The 18711-nt window shown below is 46.7% G+C and overlaps 1 protein-coding gene across 2 annotated transcripts in view; it reads left to right on the top strand.

Annotated features, from left to right (window-relative positions):
• znf423 (zinc finger protein 423) overlaps positions 1-18711 on the top strand; it is a 136648-nt gene that overhangs the window by 103235 nt on the left and 14702 nt on the right. The window lies entirely within an intron of this gene.

Genomic DNA, 18711 nt, shown 5'->3' with positions numbered 1-18711 from the left:
ATATACAGCACAACAAACACACACATTCTCCAATTTCTTGGTCCTGATCTCATGGTGTGCAAGGTGTGTGACTGAGGAGTTAAAAGGCAAATGCCAGAGAGAGAGCGCTGGACGAATGCACCCACTATGTTTTGAATGGACCACCGGCCCCAAGTGGGCTCCTTCTTTTTCCCTTATGTGCAGTATTGTTCCTGCCAGTTTTACTGACCATTCTTTGCTTTCATGTAATGTTTTTATTAGGAATGTTTTACCCAGAAGTGCATATTGGCATTTTACTTCAGTTTTAACCTTTGATAAGAGTTTTAGAGAGGCCCTTATCTATTTCTGAGGTGTTTTTAGGCTGAGGAAGAGTGATTTTAACAGTCTTGGGCAGTGGTGGGACCGTGGTAAGGTTGAGATTAGGCTCCTTTGCGGTAATAACACTGCTGCCGAAAAAGGGGAACCTGCAGGACATCGGAAACTGGCGTCCTGTGTCTCTACTGTGTGTGGATTACAAGCTCCTGTCCAAGCTCTTTGCCTCCAGGCTGAGGGAAGCTATGGAGCAGGTCATCTATCGGGACCAGACCTACTGTGTGCCCGGCAGGTCCATGGTAGACAATGTCTATCTCATTCGGGATGTTTTGGAGGTCTCCAGCTCTTTGGGTATCGACACTGGTCTGATTTCTCTCGATCAGGAAAAGGCTTTTGACCGCGTTGAACACAGCTTCCTCTGGACAGTTCTGGAGAAGTTTGGGTTCAGCGCTGGCTTCATAGCTAAGATCAAGGTGTTGTACAATGAGGTTGAGAGTGTGCTGAAGATAAACGGCAGTCTGTGTGCTCCTTTTAGAGTGGGTAGAGGGGTCTGGCAGGGTTGTGCCCTGTCCGGGATGCTCTATGCACTCTCCCTGGAGCCCCTCCTCATCAAGATACGCGCTCGCTTGCAGGGGCTGGTTTTACCTGGTTTTAGTAGGCACATGATTTTATCTGCGTATGCTGATGATGTTGTTGTTTTTATTAAGGACCAGAGGGCTGCAGACCTTTTAACGAACATTGTGGGGGTTTTTAGCAGGACATCGGCAGCGAGGGTGAACTGGAGGAAAAGCGAGGCCCTCGCTGATGGTGAATGGCGTGGCGGCCTCCCAGTTCTCCCCCAGAGCCTTGTGTGGAGGAAGGACGGGTTTAAATACCTGGGGATACATCTTGGGCAAGAGAACATCGTCCAGAAGAACTGGGAGGGCGTCACAGAGAAGATTGAGGGGAAACTTTCCAGGTGGAAGTGGCTGCTCCCTCAGATGTCTTTTAAAGGTCGGGTACTGGTGTTAAATAATCTCATAGCATCCCAACTGTGGCACCGACTAACCTGCCTAGACCCTCCCTCAGGTTTTTTAGCCGACATACAGAGGAAAATGGTGGATTTTTTTTGGGAGGGTCTACACTGGGTGCCACAGGGGGCGCTGCTGAGGTCACGAGCCCTGTGCCTGCAGCAGCTGGTGGATGCAGTGGGGCCGACGCTGAGCGATGCCCTGGGCTCTCTACTGGGTCTGCAGTCTGTCCGGGTGGCGAGGAGGCTCCTGGAGCTGTGGAGGCAGAGGCTGAACTGGAAGGAGAGGAGCCTCCTCATGGACTACAGCCGAGGAGTTGAGCCGGACCCTGCAGACCCGTTCCCTGATATCTCCCTGAGCCCGGGGCTAGGGGAACTCACGGGCCCCCTGCTCGCTACGACGTGCCCGGAGACTCTGACATTACACAAGGCAGACAAGAGGACGCTGTATTTTAATTGTGTCAAGAGCACAAACAGGTCTGGACTGTGCAACCGGCGCCCCACTGTGTGGTCAGGCAGACTGGGACAAGGCGGGCCTGGCCCACAGTGGAGGATTTTATACAAGCCTCCCCTGAAGAAACGGACTGCAGACCTCCAGTGGAGGATTTTACACGGTGCTGTCGCCTCCAACGCTTTTATTTCGGTTCTTAATCCCACTGTTTTGAGCTGTTGCCCCTTCTGCGGTCTCCGGGAGACTATCTACCATGTGTTTACTGAGTGTAAGAGGCTCGCGAGCTTCTTCTCTCTCTTAACATCGGTTTTTAGTCTTTTTAACATGTTTTTTTCTGAAAGGGTTTTTATCATGGGAGCTGCCTATAAGAAAGCAGAAAAGGAAAAGTGGCAGCTACTGAACTGTCTTTCGGGGGAAGCCAAAATGGACATTTATTTGAGTAGAAAGGCCAGAGTGGAGACCGGGGAGGGGCAGGAGGCCGGGGCAGTCTGGCTGTGTAATATCAGGGCCAGACGCTGGCTAGAGTTCAGGTTTTACACACACATTGGAGATTTAGACGCTTTTAAACGACGTTGGTGTTTTGAAAATATTGTTTGTTCCATTGTAAAAGATAAGTTGGTGTTTGCGCAGGTGTTTACTTGATGGGTTATGTGTGGGTTTTTTTAAACGGAGCAATCAGTGATTTTAATGCATTAGCGCTTTAACTGTAAAAATTGATGAATGTGAATAAAGTGCTTTTGAAAAATCTCTCTCTCTCTCTTTTTCTCTGTCTCCCCCTTCAGCTGTTTTCTTGTTTTGCTCGTCTCGCTCACATTTAGTTTACTGCCCCTCATTGTTTTTATACATTCTGTCCTTTGTCACTTTTCCTCTTCACATGTTGGGAAAGCTGTGCACAGAGATCAGGTTACGGCTGGCACGGTCACTTCCTCTGTGGTGTGTGTGTGTGTGTGTGTGTGTGTGTGTGTGTGTGTGTGTGTGTGTGTGTGTGTGTGTGTGTGTGTGTGTGTGTGTGTGTGTGTGTGTGTGTGTGTGTGTGTGTGTGTGTGTGTGTGTGTGTGTGTGTGTGTGTGTGCGCGCGCGCATGCGTTTGTTGGCCGTCTGGTTGCCATTCAACCCGTTGCACTACAGGATGCCGAGGTCCGGGGCTCTCCCACCACATTATATAGTATGAGTGTAAGTGTGTTCGCGTCGCAGCAGCTCTGTGGGGCTGGGCCATTGGGCCCCTGCTTCATTGGATTGGAAACCCTGTCTAGTCAGACAGGACAATAGAGTGAGCTAGATGTCTAAACAGCCTAAAGCAGTGTTGTCAAACCAGGGCTCAGGGACCCATAGTGAACCGTGGATGTGTTTCAGGAGGCCGGCTGTACGATAAAGGAAGCAGGCTGATGTGTTGTCATTGGACTAGCATTGTGGAGTAGATTGCTTTACAACAATGTTGATTCTTTTCTGTCTTGATTTCAGCAATTTTTTTATTAATTTTATTTCATGTGGTTGATAATAACATCATTTTGGAGATAAATGGTATTTTCCAACTTTGTGAAATGTGTGTTTGAACCTTGGTTTGCAGTTCTGGTGCTGCTGAAAGAATGCTCCTCTGAGCGAGGAGCCCGTTTCATTAGAGGCAGAAGTATTTCCAGACCAAGTCAGACAGTAGCGTTAGCTAGTCTGTGTATTGTGCAGCGTGTTGCATGCATGGATATGCCCACATCCAGAGTTTCCAAAGCCTCATAGTATTGAGATACAGAAAAAGTTGCGAGTTGAGGTTGTCTTGATGCAACAAGAGAACACCGTTGTTGTATTGTAGATCTACGGGGTTTCCAAAAGGCTTCAGCAGCTGCTGCAGAATCCTCCTGCTGTTGACTGGCCGAGATCAGAGGAATTATAAAGTGTTTGGTCAGTGTTGTTTGTTTTCTCAGGGTTCCTGCAAGACACTGATGATGGTTTTGTTAGATTTATCGTTGCTCGTCCGTCTGCCAGTGGGTTCATTGGCTAATGACTAATCATTTAGACAAGTGTGTGTGGTGTGTCTGGAAGCAGCAGCAGAAGCGGAGGTGATTAAACAACGTTACCTCAACCTTTCATCCACTCTGGACCGCCCGTTCATCTCTCCGTCTTATCCTTTGTCTCCCCCCTCTCTCTCTAAATATCTCTCCACCCTGTTCTGTCGCTCGTCCAAACACTCTCCTTCTCTTACCCCCCCCCCATCCCTCTTTCCCTCTCCCCAGCTGCACAACATTAGGAGATGAGTGAATTAATAAACCCCACGCACACACACTGACATGAACGCACGCACGCGCCAGTGCTGACAGGTAGACGGAGTGGGCGAGTGTTGTGCTGTCATTAAGTGGGAAACACCAGCTCTCAATCATCATGAACTGTGTGTGAGTTATGGGGAGACATCCATAGCTGTTGGCTGTGTGTGTGTGAGTGAGTACGGGTACCACCCATGTTTACTAAATTGCGATGTCCTAATGTCTCCTTAACATTATCCTGTAGGACCCAGACGTGTGTGTGTGTGTGTGTGTGTGTGTGTGTGTGTGTGTGTGTGTGTGTGTGTGTGTGTGTGTGTGTGTGTGTGTGTGTGTGTGTGTGTGTGTGTGTGTGTGTGTGTGTGTGTGTGTGTGTGTGTGTGTGAGAGAGAGTGTGAGAGATAACGAGTGATATGGACAGACTACAGTTAAATGCAGGCAAGTAACACAACTTCCAGTCATTGTGTGTGGTCATTGGCAAGTACACAAGACGTGTGTGTGTGTGTGAGGAGAAAGAGGAAGCAAGAGGGAGCCGTGAGGAGTGAGTGGATGTCATGGAAGTGGAAGAGGAGAGGGAAGGTGGAGCGGCAGCATCAGAGGAAGAGGAGGAGGATGAGGATGAGGAGAGGAAATGGAAAACAAGGTGGAAGAGGAGAGAGGAATGTGGCCCGGCACCCTGCTGCTTATCCTTGAACACTCTGAGGAGGTCTCTCCTTCTATCTCTTCCCTCTCTCTCTTTCTCACACACACACACACACAGTGCCCGACTGGCACACGAGGGTGCTGTTGCAATTAAACCGGCACAGCATGGAGCCCAGATTGAGAGTGAGGGAGAGAGGACTCCACGCCGCATGAACACTACTCCTGGAAGACTAGAGATGGGGCGGGAGAGAGGAAGTGAGTGAGGGAGGGAGGGATGGCTATAGAGAGGACAGAGGTAAAGTGTGATGATGGGGTAATGATGGAGAAAACGCAGGGAAATATATCGGCACCATAGTGGTTGTTATAGCAGTTACTGAAAAGCATCATAGCAAACACGTTTACAGCTGGAGAAGTATGAGGAGTACTTCTAGTAGGTTTAGTTGTACCAATCGTAGCAATAGTACGAAAAATATATAGAACAGTGCACTTGATTGCTCTTTTGTAAACAGGTTCCTATCGTTATCATACTCCGGAAGTGCTTGTGTTACTTGGAAAATGCCGTATGAGCTCCAATTCAATCAGTGTGCCGCAGAGAACCATCGCATTGTGTTCAATCTTTTTGCCCCGTTACTGTGACGCAGCATCATCACCTCTCCTGCTGTGATTGGTTCTTTAATTAGCTCCTAACAAGAGCCTCCAGGAAGCCGGTGTGCTGATTGGACGTCTTATCATTGTTAATTAGCTCAATTAAGTCATTAGGAGGGTCCTCGGCCCCATTTCCTGGGGCCACGAAAGGTAGTGCTGCCTCCCCTTGTACGCTTGTGTGTAAGTAAAGAAAGCTGGAGAGAGAGCAAAGGGGAGGCTACTTAGAAATCAAGTAATTTCCTCTGCAGTGTATCTGTGTGTGTAATGACATAAACATGGTGTTTAGGTTTCAGCTTCCTGTTTGATATCCAAGCATGAAGGCCTACACACTGACACTAAACACTCGTTCATCAGCGCACTTCATTGCCTACATTCTGTGAAGCTGTCTGATTTAGTTGTTTATTGGTGACATAGGTCATTTGTTTTTTTGTGTGTGTGTGTGTGTGTCTCTGCGGTGTCAGGTGTGATATGGCCTGCGGTGGTTAAAAACACACATCTGGAGCAGAGAGCACTCCGTATCCAGATGTGCTCTAGTGAGAGAGAGACACACACACTTTGTGGTAAAATCATAGGTTTCTATTTGTTTCTGGTTAGAGGGGTGTGTGTGTGTGTGCGTGCGTGCGTGTGCGTGTGTCCAGACGTCATCTGTGTCTGTCAGGTGTATTTGTACAGAAGTTGACAGATGTTATTTTGATGTTGATGAGTGTTGAGAGTGATAAAGGACAGAGAGAACAGACAACAATGGAATGACAATACAGTGTACACACACACACACACACACAGCCAGAGTCTCTGCTATGAAGTCAGCCATGACACAATGTTTGGTCAAGCATGGTTGGGTAGAGAGGCAATTAGTAAAAGCCGCGTAGGTACGTACGGCGGGGATAGACGGTGTGTCGAGAACTCCAGCTGTTGTGTACCTACAAATCAGTCCGTTATTTGCACTTGCGTATGTGTGTCCGTATGCATGCACTCCAGTGAATGCAAACAAGTGTTAATGTGGTTCACATCACCGTATAATTGTTAACACCAACACATAGCCCCCAGCGATGAGCACACAGATGTCGGACATTACAGTCTTCAGCCATATCAGCTCGATAGCGTGACCTGATGGTGGGCTGCTTTTTATTTTTGAAGCTGTTGGATTGTTACGTGATACAGACAGCAGGCTGGTTCAGCAAGTGATGACTTAAAGCCCTCGTCAAAGTGTGTCGCATGAAACCGTACAGTTGTCATGGAGAGAAGTAGAGAAGAGTTATACTTCCAGCTATCTGTCTTAAGTTTGCTAACACAGGCAGATCTAAGACCGCCAGATCAAATGTGAAACCAAACCGATGTTTTAAAAAGGTATGGTCTCTAAATGTCTAACTTTTTATACTTGTTTGGTCAACTAAAGAGGCAATGACAACACGGAGCATTAAGCAGTGTCTATAGTATAGTACTCTACTGTATCTGTAGAGGTGAGAATCCAAAGAGGAGAGCGAGCGAGAGAGAGGCTGATGGAGAGGAAGGAGAGCACCACAGACACAATGAAACAATGCCCTCCAACCACTGCGCTGACATCTCTTTGTTGGGAGTGTGTGCGTCTGTGTAAGCGCGCGGGTGTGTGTGCGAGCATGTATTAATATTGATTTTGCATTCTGGCAGGGGGTCTTTGAACCTCACTTTCCCTACTCGAGGCCCGGGGGACGTATCGCAGACACGCACACATAAACACACAAGAAGCGGCGTCAGATGTAATTAATGACACGACCTGAAGCCTTGACAGAGAGACAGAATGGACGCGTAGGAAAATGCTTGTGACTGTCGGAGGTTGGGGTTTTTTTTTCTTCTTTGGTGAATACAAACACATCTGTGTGTTCTTGCGTGTCTGGCTGTTTGTGAGACGGAGAGACGGAGCCGATGAGCGAGAGAAGAGGGCTAAACTGTGATTCCCAGTAGTGCCTCTGCTGTGCATGTGAACTCTCTTAAGTAGACTGGAGGACTGGTTAACAGGAGCACTTGTCTATGCATGTGCGCGGATGTGCATTTTAGCGTGCGTGTCGAGCGGAATGTCGAATCCGTGGGCTGCTCTCATGGAGCCTCTACCAGCCCTTTTTTAATGCTTATTAGCTGTGGAAGAGAGACGCATTTTATTTGTTTGCAGACAACACAGAATAAACATGAAGAGATGTTCCTGAACACACCGTTTTTTAAAATGTATTTTTGTAACGACTGGCTGAAAGATGGTAGTTATAACTGTCTGTTGGTTAATCACTGCGAGCAATACCTTTACACATCATACATTTATTCCTTCTTCATTCATATTTCAAACCTGCATTTCACAGCTGAACGTACGGCCCTGAATGTGACAGTTCATCTGCCTTCAGATATATTTCCTGCATTGTTGTCTGTCAGTCCTATACTGCCAGTTGCTCCGTCAGTCTGCTTCTCTGTCGATCTTTTGGGATTATCTTTATAAGTCTGCACGTACACACACACACACGTACACACACACACACACACACACACACACCAATCTCTCGACACATATATATATTTGATTCCTGCTTCAGAATAAATAACTTTGTGTTCATTTATTTATTTGTTTGTATTTGAGGCTGACAGAAGTGAGGTGTGTGTGTGTGTGTGTGTGTGTGTGTGTGTGTGTGTGTGTGTGTGTGTGTGTGTGTGTGTGTGTGTGTGTGTGTGTGTGTGTGTGTGTGTGTGTGTGTGTGTGTGTGTGTGTGTGTGTGTGTGTGTGTGTGTGAGAGAGAGAGTGTGAGAGAGAGAGCATGAAGAAGCTATTATTTTGTTATTCAAGGTTACACATGTTTCACAATCATCAAATATGTTTGATTTTCTTCCAGGTATTACTTTAATATGTTGTAATATTCCTCTTCATTTTTTCCGAAACAATCCCACTGAGCTCACGGTCCAGCTTGTTTTTTACTTATAGATCAAGGGATGAATAGCTATAGCTCCGGAGACGGTAAGAAATAGCAGGTTCAGTGTTTCTACCAAATATCAAGCTTCCATTTTATTATTTACAGATTGTTTTATGTGTTGGCTTGCAGTGAACTCTCTGACCGGAAATAAGCTCTTTGATACGCGGCACCTTACGCACGTAACTATCCATACTGTAGCCCTTGGAGACAGAATAAATAAAGAGCAATTGAACGTAATCAGATTATATTGGTGCACTGGTCCACCCAGCTGGAGAGGTCTTACCTTGATCAGCTGTTCATGGACACACACATTATAGAGCCTTAATGTAAGCTGTGTAGGATCAAGGCTTCAGCTGCTTCTAGAACTGTAAAGTGTTAGCTGGAGCTGTTTTTTAACATTTAACTGAAAGTAATCTGAGTGCATAAACTACTGGGGTCGGTTCAGTTGGCCACAAAGTACGGAAGATAAATGTTGAGAGGACAGGAGGGACACATGTCTTGTATTACATAGCATATCTTCTCTTCCTTCAAACAGCCTTCACCCCGTCCTGCTGACTCTGTTGACTCCGTGTTGGTCTTCCCGCTCCGTCCGTCCGCAGCTTGTGTTTGTTCACACGAAGACAGAATTCTAGCTGTGAAATGTGGACCATCTTTCACCGTTCATACTGCATGTTTTGCCATTTTTGTGCCTCTTTGGTGCGCGCTCTGTTTTCTCGAAGCAGTCATGTTTACAGCCAACAGGCATCCTCCATCTCTCTTGCTCACCCACCCACACACACACACACACATACATACAGAGTGTGTGGCTGAGGGAGGTCTCTAGCCATGGTTGCAGGTATCTGGCAGGCTTTTCCACACATGACCTGGTAGTGATTTACTGTCTTCATTAGCATGCTACTGCTCTGTGTGTGTGTGTGTAGGCGATACATTTGTGCTTTAGGGAGGGTTAGAGTTGGCTAGCTGTGTGTCTTTTGTGTTGAAGTTGAGTGTGTTTTAGAAGTGTGAGTTTTTGGAATCAATAAAAAAAAAAAATCTGGTTTCAGCCTCCCCTTACTTTTCTATTCTTTTCTACTCTGTACCCTGCTATTCTGATCTCTTCCAGTCTATTTGTTGTGTTGTTTCTATGACCAAAGCGTGGTTCAGTTTGGCACGGCCTGGTATGGCACAGTGTGTGTGTCTGTGTGTGTGTCTGAGAGAGGGAGAGAGAGAGAGGGAGGGAGAGAGAGAGGGACAGGCAGGGAGGCTCGGTGGGGGATGTAGCTATCCAGGGCAGGGGGCGAGGACAGACAGCCTGGACCAAGGTCACTCCTACTGTGTGTGTGTGTGTGTGTGTGTGTGTGTGTGTGTGTGTGTCCACTTGTCCACCCCAGTACAGCTGAGGATGTGGCCAGCTTCCTCTCATTCTCTCCGTCTTTCTGTTTAGCTTATTGTTTTGTTGACATTGTTTTAATATTTTTATCCGATGCAACACAAGTGTGTTGTGATTTGAGACACATCTGTGTTAGTGCTGACAACTATTCATCGCTCGACAGGAACTTAGTCACTTGCTGTTTACAGCGGGTTACCGATGGGGATTTGCTGCTTTTCAAATTTGTTATATAATTGTGAATTTGATATTTCTGGGCTTTATTATTCTGGGAAATTATTATTCTTTCTTATACATTTTTTTATTTTCTGACGTTGCATAGATGACATTTTTAGATCTATTTGTAGAATCTCTGCCTTTTCGTCTTTCACTGTCTCTCTCTCTGTCTCTCTCTGTCTGTCTGTCTGTCTCTCCATCTCTCTCTCTGTCTCCCTCTCTCTCTCTCTCTCTCTGTCTCTCTCTCTCTCTCTCTCTCTCTCTGTCTCTCTCTGTCTGTCTGTCTGTCTCTCCATCTCTCTCTCTGTCTCCCTCTCTCTCTCTCTCTCTGTCTCTCTCTCTCTCTCTCTCTCTCTGTCTCTCTCTGCCTGCCTGTCTGTCTCTCCGTCTCTCTGGGTCCAGATGGGCAGTTTGCAGGTTAACTGGTACAGCTGGAGCTGCATTATTAGCATCCTGCTGTGAGCTCTTATTGGCTCTGCTCCTCTCCTCTTTCCTGCTCCCTCCTTCCCTCCTCTTCCTCCGTCAGGTTGAGTTTGTGTTTTATAGTCCCACAGAACAGTGTGCTAGTTGTATTTACATGCAAAGTTAACCTTCAGAGGATAAACACCTTTGTTGTTGTTGCAATTGCAATTGCATTAGTTTGTATTCATATTTTCTTGAATTTTACATTTCATTGTTTGTTTATTTGACTTCAAATTTTTAATTGTAAAGCATGAAGTGTGAAGAGTGTATACAGCGAGGGTATATTTGGTAACACACTACTTAAAGATCTCAGAGTATTGAAACCTATTTTCGCTGCTTTATTACATGTGATTGCATGTGACAGCGTGTGCTTTTTGGGGTGGGGTTTACAGTTTGGTGAACATAAAACTAAGCACGTCTCTCAGGCCTTTCTCTCCAGTTTGTGTGTGTGTGTGTGGGGGGGGGGGGGCCTTAATGTTGTTGTGGAATGGAGATTGGCTTTTTAGTGGTATTTGGGAGATGCAGCAGGGAGAAGCCTGCTAGCTCCCTCTGACTCCTCCTGGGAGCAAAGATTAAAGAAACACACACACACACCAGTAAACAGCAGGGTAGGATTAGAAAGAGGTAGGCAAACACACACACACACACACACACACATATCTGTTAGATTTAGCACCAAAAAACAAGCGATTGGTGAATCTTAATCAACACACCTCTTCTCTGCCTCTATAACGTTCTCTGTCAATGTCTGCCGCCCCTCTCCACGTGTCTCACTCACACGCACTCTCTCTCTCTCTTTCAACACACTGTTTCTCTTCATTATTATTTTTTATATACATCCGTCCCTATAGAAAAGCACAGCAATGTAAATAACAGTTGTATGACCGTCTCTCCATCACCCTGACAACCAGATCAGAGCCTTGATTACCGGGTTGCCGTGGTGATTAGCCCTGGATACAGACACGCTTGCTAGCCTGGATGGGCGGGTGAGTTTGTGTGTGCGTGTTCTAATCTATCGCACCGCGGTGGGCTCGCAGGTTTCCTCCACCTCGCACTTAAATTTGGCTTTTGAAAGCATTTCGCCTTCAGTCTCCTCTAACTGTGCGTCTGCACACTTTTCCTTCTATAAAGTAACACTCAACTGAAAGTCGCGACTACATTTTCCACTCAACTTGGATATTCAGTCAGAAACAAAATCCATTCTCCAAGTCACTCAAGGAGAATTGTACAATGCCTTTATCTTTGCTCTATCGAAGCGTTAACATTGAACATCTGTTCCAGCCGGTTCAATAAGCCCACAGAAGATCATTCCACAACAACACCAGTGACTGAATGAAAAACACCTGCAGCAGTAAATACCTGCAATCAATTAGGGCATGCCCTCACCCACCATAAACACTTTTTATAACTCCTTGTGGATGTCGACTATAGTCTTAACCAGCATCAGCACACACACACACACACACACACACACACACACACACACACACACACACACACACACAGACATGTTGATGTGCATCCAGGGGGCTGTAGTTGTGCTTTACATATGTAAACAGATGGGGGAACGGAGGGAAAGCAGCAGCAGGAGGAGAGAAGGAGTTAAAAGGGAAAGGAGAGAGGGAGGCAAGGAAGGAATGGACGACTAGAGAGAGAGAGGTACTTCAGTTATTCCAGGGAGTGGCGAGCTTTTGTCTGTCTGTCCTTACGTGTGTGTGTTGATGGTTTATTCACACAGTGATTAGGCTTATTCCCTCCTGGCCACTTTCAAGCTTTCAATTAAGATTCTAAACACAAATATACTCTGCATTTATTACTCTCATCCCTGCTAACGAGCTAAAAAGAGGTGTGTGTGTGTGTGTGTGTGTCTTTCCAGCTTTCCGTGTGCTTATTGGAGGAAACGGTAATTCCCCATTTTCCTCTGAAACTCCTGAGCGATGATTCCAAGGCCAGAGCGATGATGTGTGCGCCTCCTGTTTGAATATGAATTAAGGTCTCATTACGTATGATAATACCAGACTTACATGTCGGCCACTCGTTACGACCGAGTGCTCTCCAGATGACACTGAACATCCTGTGTTGGTGCGTGTTCTTCGTGTTTACGAACAACAACAATGTGTGCGACCGAACGCACTTGAACGCGGTGTTAAGCGTCCACCTGCTCCCTGCTGTTGGAGCCTTGGTCTTTATTTTCTTGCAGTTCGGAGCGCAGTCGTCGAATCAGAGGTCTCATGGCTTAATAATCAATCATGTCAGTTGTGATGAAGCTTCACTGAAGGATTTAAACGCTGTGCTTTAGGGGCTCTGAGGTGTCACAATAGGCACAGCTTTACAACCGATCATCCAACAGTCAGATCAGACAGCAATACGAGCTCCCAGACGACGAGAGAGCTTTTTAACAAAGCCCCGGCTGAACCACCGTACTCCATACTTCAGCCACTTATCTAGATGCAAAAACCCAACGCACTTGAAATGATTCATTGCGCCGCAGTTCTCCGCTGCATTTGTCAAGCGACAATAGATTAAGAAGTTAAAATCATTGATCCAGATATGATTCTTACACCATCTGTACACTCTCTCACAGCTGTAAAATATTATCAGAACAAAAGAGTTTTTAATTGTCAAAACGTCATCAATCTATTTCGTTGTCTTTTGTCTATTTCTGGTATCTTGTTGATATCTTGTGCTTCTAGAAAGCTGTAAGCGCCGCACGGAGAGGTCGAATAAAGATGTGATCAAATGTGTGACGTAAACATTTGAACAACCAATAACCAGAGAGAGTAAGGGGTGTGTGTGTGTGTGTGTGTGTGTGTGTGTGTGTGTGTGTGTGTGTGTGTGTGTGTGTGTGTGTGTGTGTGTGTGTGTGTGTGTGTGTGTGTGTGTGTGTGTGTGTGTGTGTGTGTGTGTGTGTGTGTGTGTGTGTGTGTGTGTGTGAGTGAGACTGAGAAGGTTTCTGGCTTCTACAGGACAGAGCGCTCCAGCTTCCCACTGTTATGTAATCTGACAGGGAAAATCCAAGCTGCTATACACACACACACACGCAGAGACACATTCTCTTTCCAAGACACACATGCACTTTTGCCCCACACAAACATGCTCAATTTGTGCTTCCTTTCATTCCACACACAAACTGCTTATCACCATATGCTGCCCTTGTCTGCCAATAGAGAGAGAGAGAGAGAGAGAGAGAGAGTCCACTGAAGGTATCATTACTGGACAATATGAGATGTGCAAACAAGGAATGGAGCCATTATTGAAGGAGTGCTCGAGAGCCTTCTTTCTGTATTAAGCTCTGTGAAGTCTGCTACACATCTTCTACATCTTGTGTGTCTGTGGCATTTACATCTAGAAGATCGCATCCCATGTATTTCAAATCTTTTTTTGTTGCTACAGGGTGTGAGCTTGATTGTTTCTCATCCCTTCTTTTACAAGCCTGTCAGACCAGTACAGTGCTGTATGTTATACCTGCATCTACAGTCTACATGAATGGCTCTATATATGGCGTCTCAGCTGTCACAACTTTCCTCCCGACACACAGCTCTGATTTGGTGGACTGGCTTCTGTGTAGGATGTGTTGTTGATGCTTAAAACAACATTGACTTACCTTAACCACACGAATGTGACGCAAAGAAAGGGCACGCAAGAGACCAAGACACGAACGGGAACCGGAAACTTCATTTTGCACTCGCTTTATGTTTTGTGGAATTAAAGTTGCACACTGGAAACGCCGTAGACGCGTTGACCGCAGACTGGCCTCTGACAGCAGACTGAAATGAACGGGTCAAAAGCAGGCTGTTTGAGTGGAGCGCGTTGAATGAGCTTCTTCTGTTTGAAAGGACTACAGCTCTACTGTCAGCCTCACTGTCAATAAACAAATGATGAAAATATTAACAATTACCACACAGAGAGAGTGATAGAACGAGGGAGGCAAAATGGAAGATGAGAGGAGGGAGGGAGAATGTGTGTGGGTGTTGGGTACTCGCGGGACCACAGCACTGCAGCATTCTTTCTGTGTGTGTGTGTGTGTGTGTGTGTGAGAGAGAGAGAGGGAGAGGGTGAGTAAAGGTGGGGGCACTCTTGGGACCCCTCCAGCACTGCAGCAGGTTGTGTGTGTGTGTGCATGAGTGTGTGTTTGTCTATTCTCCAGCCCCCACACTACCAATGGGTCAATCTCACTACCCCCCCCCCCCCTTCGCATCAACCCCCCACCCCTGGTTGCCATGGAAACACACCTTGAGCGAGCCCCCCAGAGAGGTGCATACTCCTCCTCCTTCCGTCCACTGCTCTCTTCTTTGCTGCACTCCTTCTTTCTCCCAACGCCTCTGTTGCTCTCCCTCCGTCCACCCCGTCAACCCTCACTCCACCCCTCTCTCTGCAGTCCTCCTTTCTCTCCCTCTCTCCCTCTCTCCCCCTCCTTCTTTCTCTCTTTCTCTTGCTACCTCTCCCTTGCTGTCCTCGCCATCAATTGTCTGGCTTGCTTTACGGCCTCTATGTCACAAGGGACCCCAACGCGCGTGCACTTTCTACGGCTCTTTCACGTGCACACACGCAACCTCACATAGTTTGGGGATGGAGGGGGTTGACATGAGCAGCGAAGGGCGGTAATGGGGGGTAGACACCCGAGGGACCCGCAGCAGCCCATACAGACACAGGGAGAGGAAGGAAGGGTGAGAGGTTGGGGCTTGTGGGGGGGGGGGGGGGGCAGGCACCCAAAGGAGTAACCCAGCCAAGACTGTGAAAGGGGTGGGGGGGGGGTGCAAACACCTCAGGGATCTGTCCCCCAACATAAACCAAGGAGCTCATTTATGTTGTGTTGCATGTTACAGGGGTCTGTGATGAGGCCAGCATGAATGTGTTTTGTGTGTGTGTGTGTGTGTGTGTGTGTGTGTGTGTGTGTGTGTATTGGTGTGACGAGGATGATGCCACCTGGTCCCTCTCCTCTGCTCAATTAGCAGAGAGAGAGAGAGAGGAGGGAAACTAGAGAGAATGAGGGAGAGCATGAGCAATGAGGTGTGTGTGTGTGTGTGTGTGTGTGTGTGTGTGTGTGTGTGACAGTATTGATAGTGGAATCGTAATGATGAGTCTGACAGCTGTATGGACTTTTCCCTGTCTGTGTCCCCTCCCTCCTTCCTGCCCTCTGTCTATTCACACACATTACATTCCATCCTGTCCTCACATTGTGTGTGTGCGTAGCAGCTGTAATTTTGGGGGCAGTTTCTCTTAAAAAGCAGTTTCTCTTAAAAAGCAGTCTCTCTTGCGCTTTCTCGGTCTGCCTCCATCTCTGATACGTTGGTGTTACTTCTTTGCTCCCCACTGTGAACATGGTAATGTTCACATGAGATGAAATGTTCATGTTCATAATTACAGGCAAGAATCTGATAACGGTGAGCGCTTACAACCGGATGGTGTTGCCTTGGTGTGCTTTAAAAAGCATAAAAAGTTCATTTCTGTTAACAAACTCAGAGTCCTAACCTTCACCCTGCCTCGCTCTCTTTCTCTCTGTCATCCCTCTCTCCCCTGTGTTCTCTGTCCCAGCTTAGGCCTCCTAGGGTTGTGTGTGTGTGTGTGTGTGTGTGTGTGTGTGTGTGTGTGTGTGTGTGTGTGTGTGTGCGTGTGTGTGTGTGTGTGTGTGTGTGTGTGTGTGCGTGTGTGCGTGCACACATGTGCGTTTGCGGGTGGATCAAATGCACTCTGTGAGACAAAGCGTAACGGCAGGATGCTCTACGACTCTATCATCTCACTATGGGTCACACACACACACACACACATGCTCACACACGGACCGGGTCTCAGAGGGGGACAGCATACAGAGACCGCGGTCCCCACACACACTGATCAAAACAATGTAGATGTCAGAAAAGAGAAGTCTTTGATGGGACACACACGCACACACACAGAGGCGTTGGAGGCCTCTCCCCATGCCCTTGTTCTGGGATGTTCTGAGATGCACCTCACTGTTTCCCTTCAATTCTCTCTCTCTCTCTCTCATTCTTATCCTCTCTCAATGTAGTTTTTGTCTTTTTTCATCTGTAGCCACTTTTTTCATTCATCCAATAATTGATTGACTGGTAAATCACTTTCAAAGTCTCATTTGAAATGCTTCTAGAAGAAGAAGAAAAAGAAAAATATATATATAGAAATATATATACATACACACACGCACAACAGCATTTTTTGGTTTGTGCTGATGAAATGTTAAAGTTAAAACTGAAATTATCAACAGAAAACCAATAAAAAACTATTTTTGTTTTTTATTTTTTTTAACTGTTGGTCAAAATAAACTGTAAATGTCAGATTGGGCTTTAGGGAACTGGGGTGGGCATATTTGACTATTTCTTTCCAATTTAAAGACTATTAATTACAAAGGGAAAAACGAAGTTGCAGCGCTACATTAGATGACTTCTAAGTGAAAGCACACTTTTATTGTAAGTTCCCAAATATTGTTTTATATTTTTCGCTTTTGATATCGAGATATCGATAGATATTTGTCGATAATGACTAAAGTGGGGTGAAGAACATTGCTGGAGTTGTGTTAATAGAAGCCAGTCATAACCACATCTCTATGCCATACGTGTGCAGTTTGGGATTTTTGTGGCCTGGTGGCGTGGGAAGAGTGCGAGGCAACTTCTGAAGACAGCGTTCTACCCCTACTGAGGGCAAGGAGATTTAAGGGTGCCTTCTACACAGACCCCCAACACACACACACACACACATATCACTGAAGCGTGTCGGCAAAACTTTCTTCTTGAATAAAAGTATACTTTCACCAAGATGAGGAATACTTGCATGATAATTCAAATATGAAACATGACAATTTATTAAACTGGTAGTGCTGTACACTCCTCCATCTCTCTCTCTCTCTCTCTCTCTCTCTCTCTCTCTCTCTCTCTTCCGCCGCCCCCCCCCCCCTCTCTCCCTCCCTCTTTCTCTCTGTGTGTCTCACTCCATGTGACTCTCCTGCTGTTTCAATCTCCTAGCAAATGATAATGAACCTCTATCTGTCACAGTATATCTCGGACACACTGGCGCCCCACACAACCGAGCAGCCTTTGAGGTTTGTGTGTGTGGACAGGGGACGTTTGGGGACCGGGACCATGGCGCATACCATCTCATCCATATAAACCCATGTGGCACCCAACACACACACACACACACACACACACACACACACACACACTGCCCCACAGCTATTGAGACGGGATTAGGGCACCCTTGTGTCGGCCTTTGAGGCAAAGAGAGATATGAATCTTTGTGTGTGTGTGTGTGTATAAGTCAGTATGGGTGTCATGGATGTATGATTGAAGACGTTATTAACCCCACGATCCCCTGCAGCTCTGCAGCTGAAGTTCTGCAGAGTGTGTGTGGGTGTGTGTGTGTGTGTGAGTACGCACACGAGATGTGTCAGGGGAAAAAGTGACTGAGCGTGTTCTCCATGAATTGTCAATGTGTATCTTTAAATCACTGTATGTGTGTGTGTTTCTGTGTGTTAGTGTGTGTGAAGACACCATCTGATGCCTCCGGGCCTTACAGTCCTGTGGTGTGCGTGTGTGTGTGTGTGGTCCCACACGATGTGTGTGTATGTGTGACTAGGGTATTGGTCCTGTATGGTACAATGGTGATAAGGACAACTAGCAGGAGACCTGATCATCAGGGGTGCCTGTGTGTGTGTGTGTGTGTGTGTATATGTGTTTGTGACGCCCACTTTTCATCTGGCCTTTCACCATGGGTGCTGTGATGTCACTGACACCTTCTTAAAATAGACACAGACACACACAAACATAATCCAAGTGAGAACAACTAGGAAGGATGGCGGCTTGGGGACAGTCTCTTGTGTGTTTGTGACAAATATAAACCTGAAGTGTGGCGTGTCACCTCATTCATCTGCTGTATGCACCATCTCAGCAGTCCATGCAAATGGTTCAGTGACGAGCCCTGTGATCACTGTCAATTGTGTCTGAATAAGAGCTTGTGGGAGGCGTGTCCACCTTAAATGACAGTCTGATAAGAGCACAGGTGTATGGACGGAGAGACGTGGTAGTAAGGAGACATTCAGAGACGTAAGCACAGTCTGTGTGAGGAGAGGTATCGGAGCCCACACAAATGAATCTGCAAGTGATGGACCAAGAGGGGCGTTAAGGGGACATGGAGGGAGGAATGGGCAAAGTGAGGGATGGACGAGCGACTGCAGTGGGCAAAGGCAGATAACGAGGACAGAGGGAGCGAGGGAAGGATGGCCATAGGAAGGGTAGATCATCCACAGCCCCGGTGGGGAGGACAGGCAATTACCAACTGGGGCAGATATGGCACTGGGATTGGGGGGGGGGGTTTGGTGGGTGGGGGAGGAAAAATGAAAAGGAGAGCATGCAGCAAGGGTTGACTGCTTAACTGATCTGGAGCTGAACCTTAAAGTCGTAAAGTTCTTGAAATGAAATGAAAATGTTTGCCAATGGTTT

This window comes from Melanostigma gelatinosum (assembly GCF_949748355.1).
Source record: "Melanostigma gelatinosum genome assembly, chromosome: 1".
NCBI classification, from domain to species: Eukaryota; Metazoa; Chordata; class Actinopteri; order Perciformes; family Zoarcidae; genus Melanostigma; species Melanostigma gelatinosum.
This window is presented reverse-complemented; position numbering and strand designations above follow the sequence as displayed.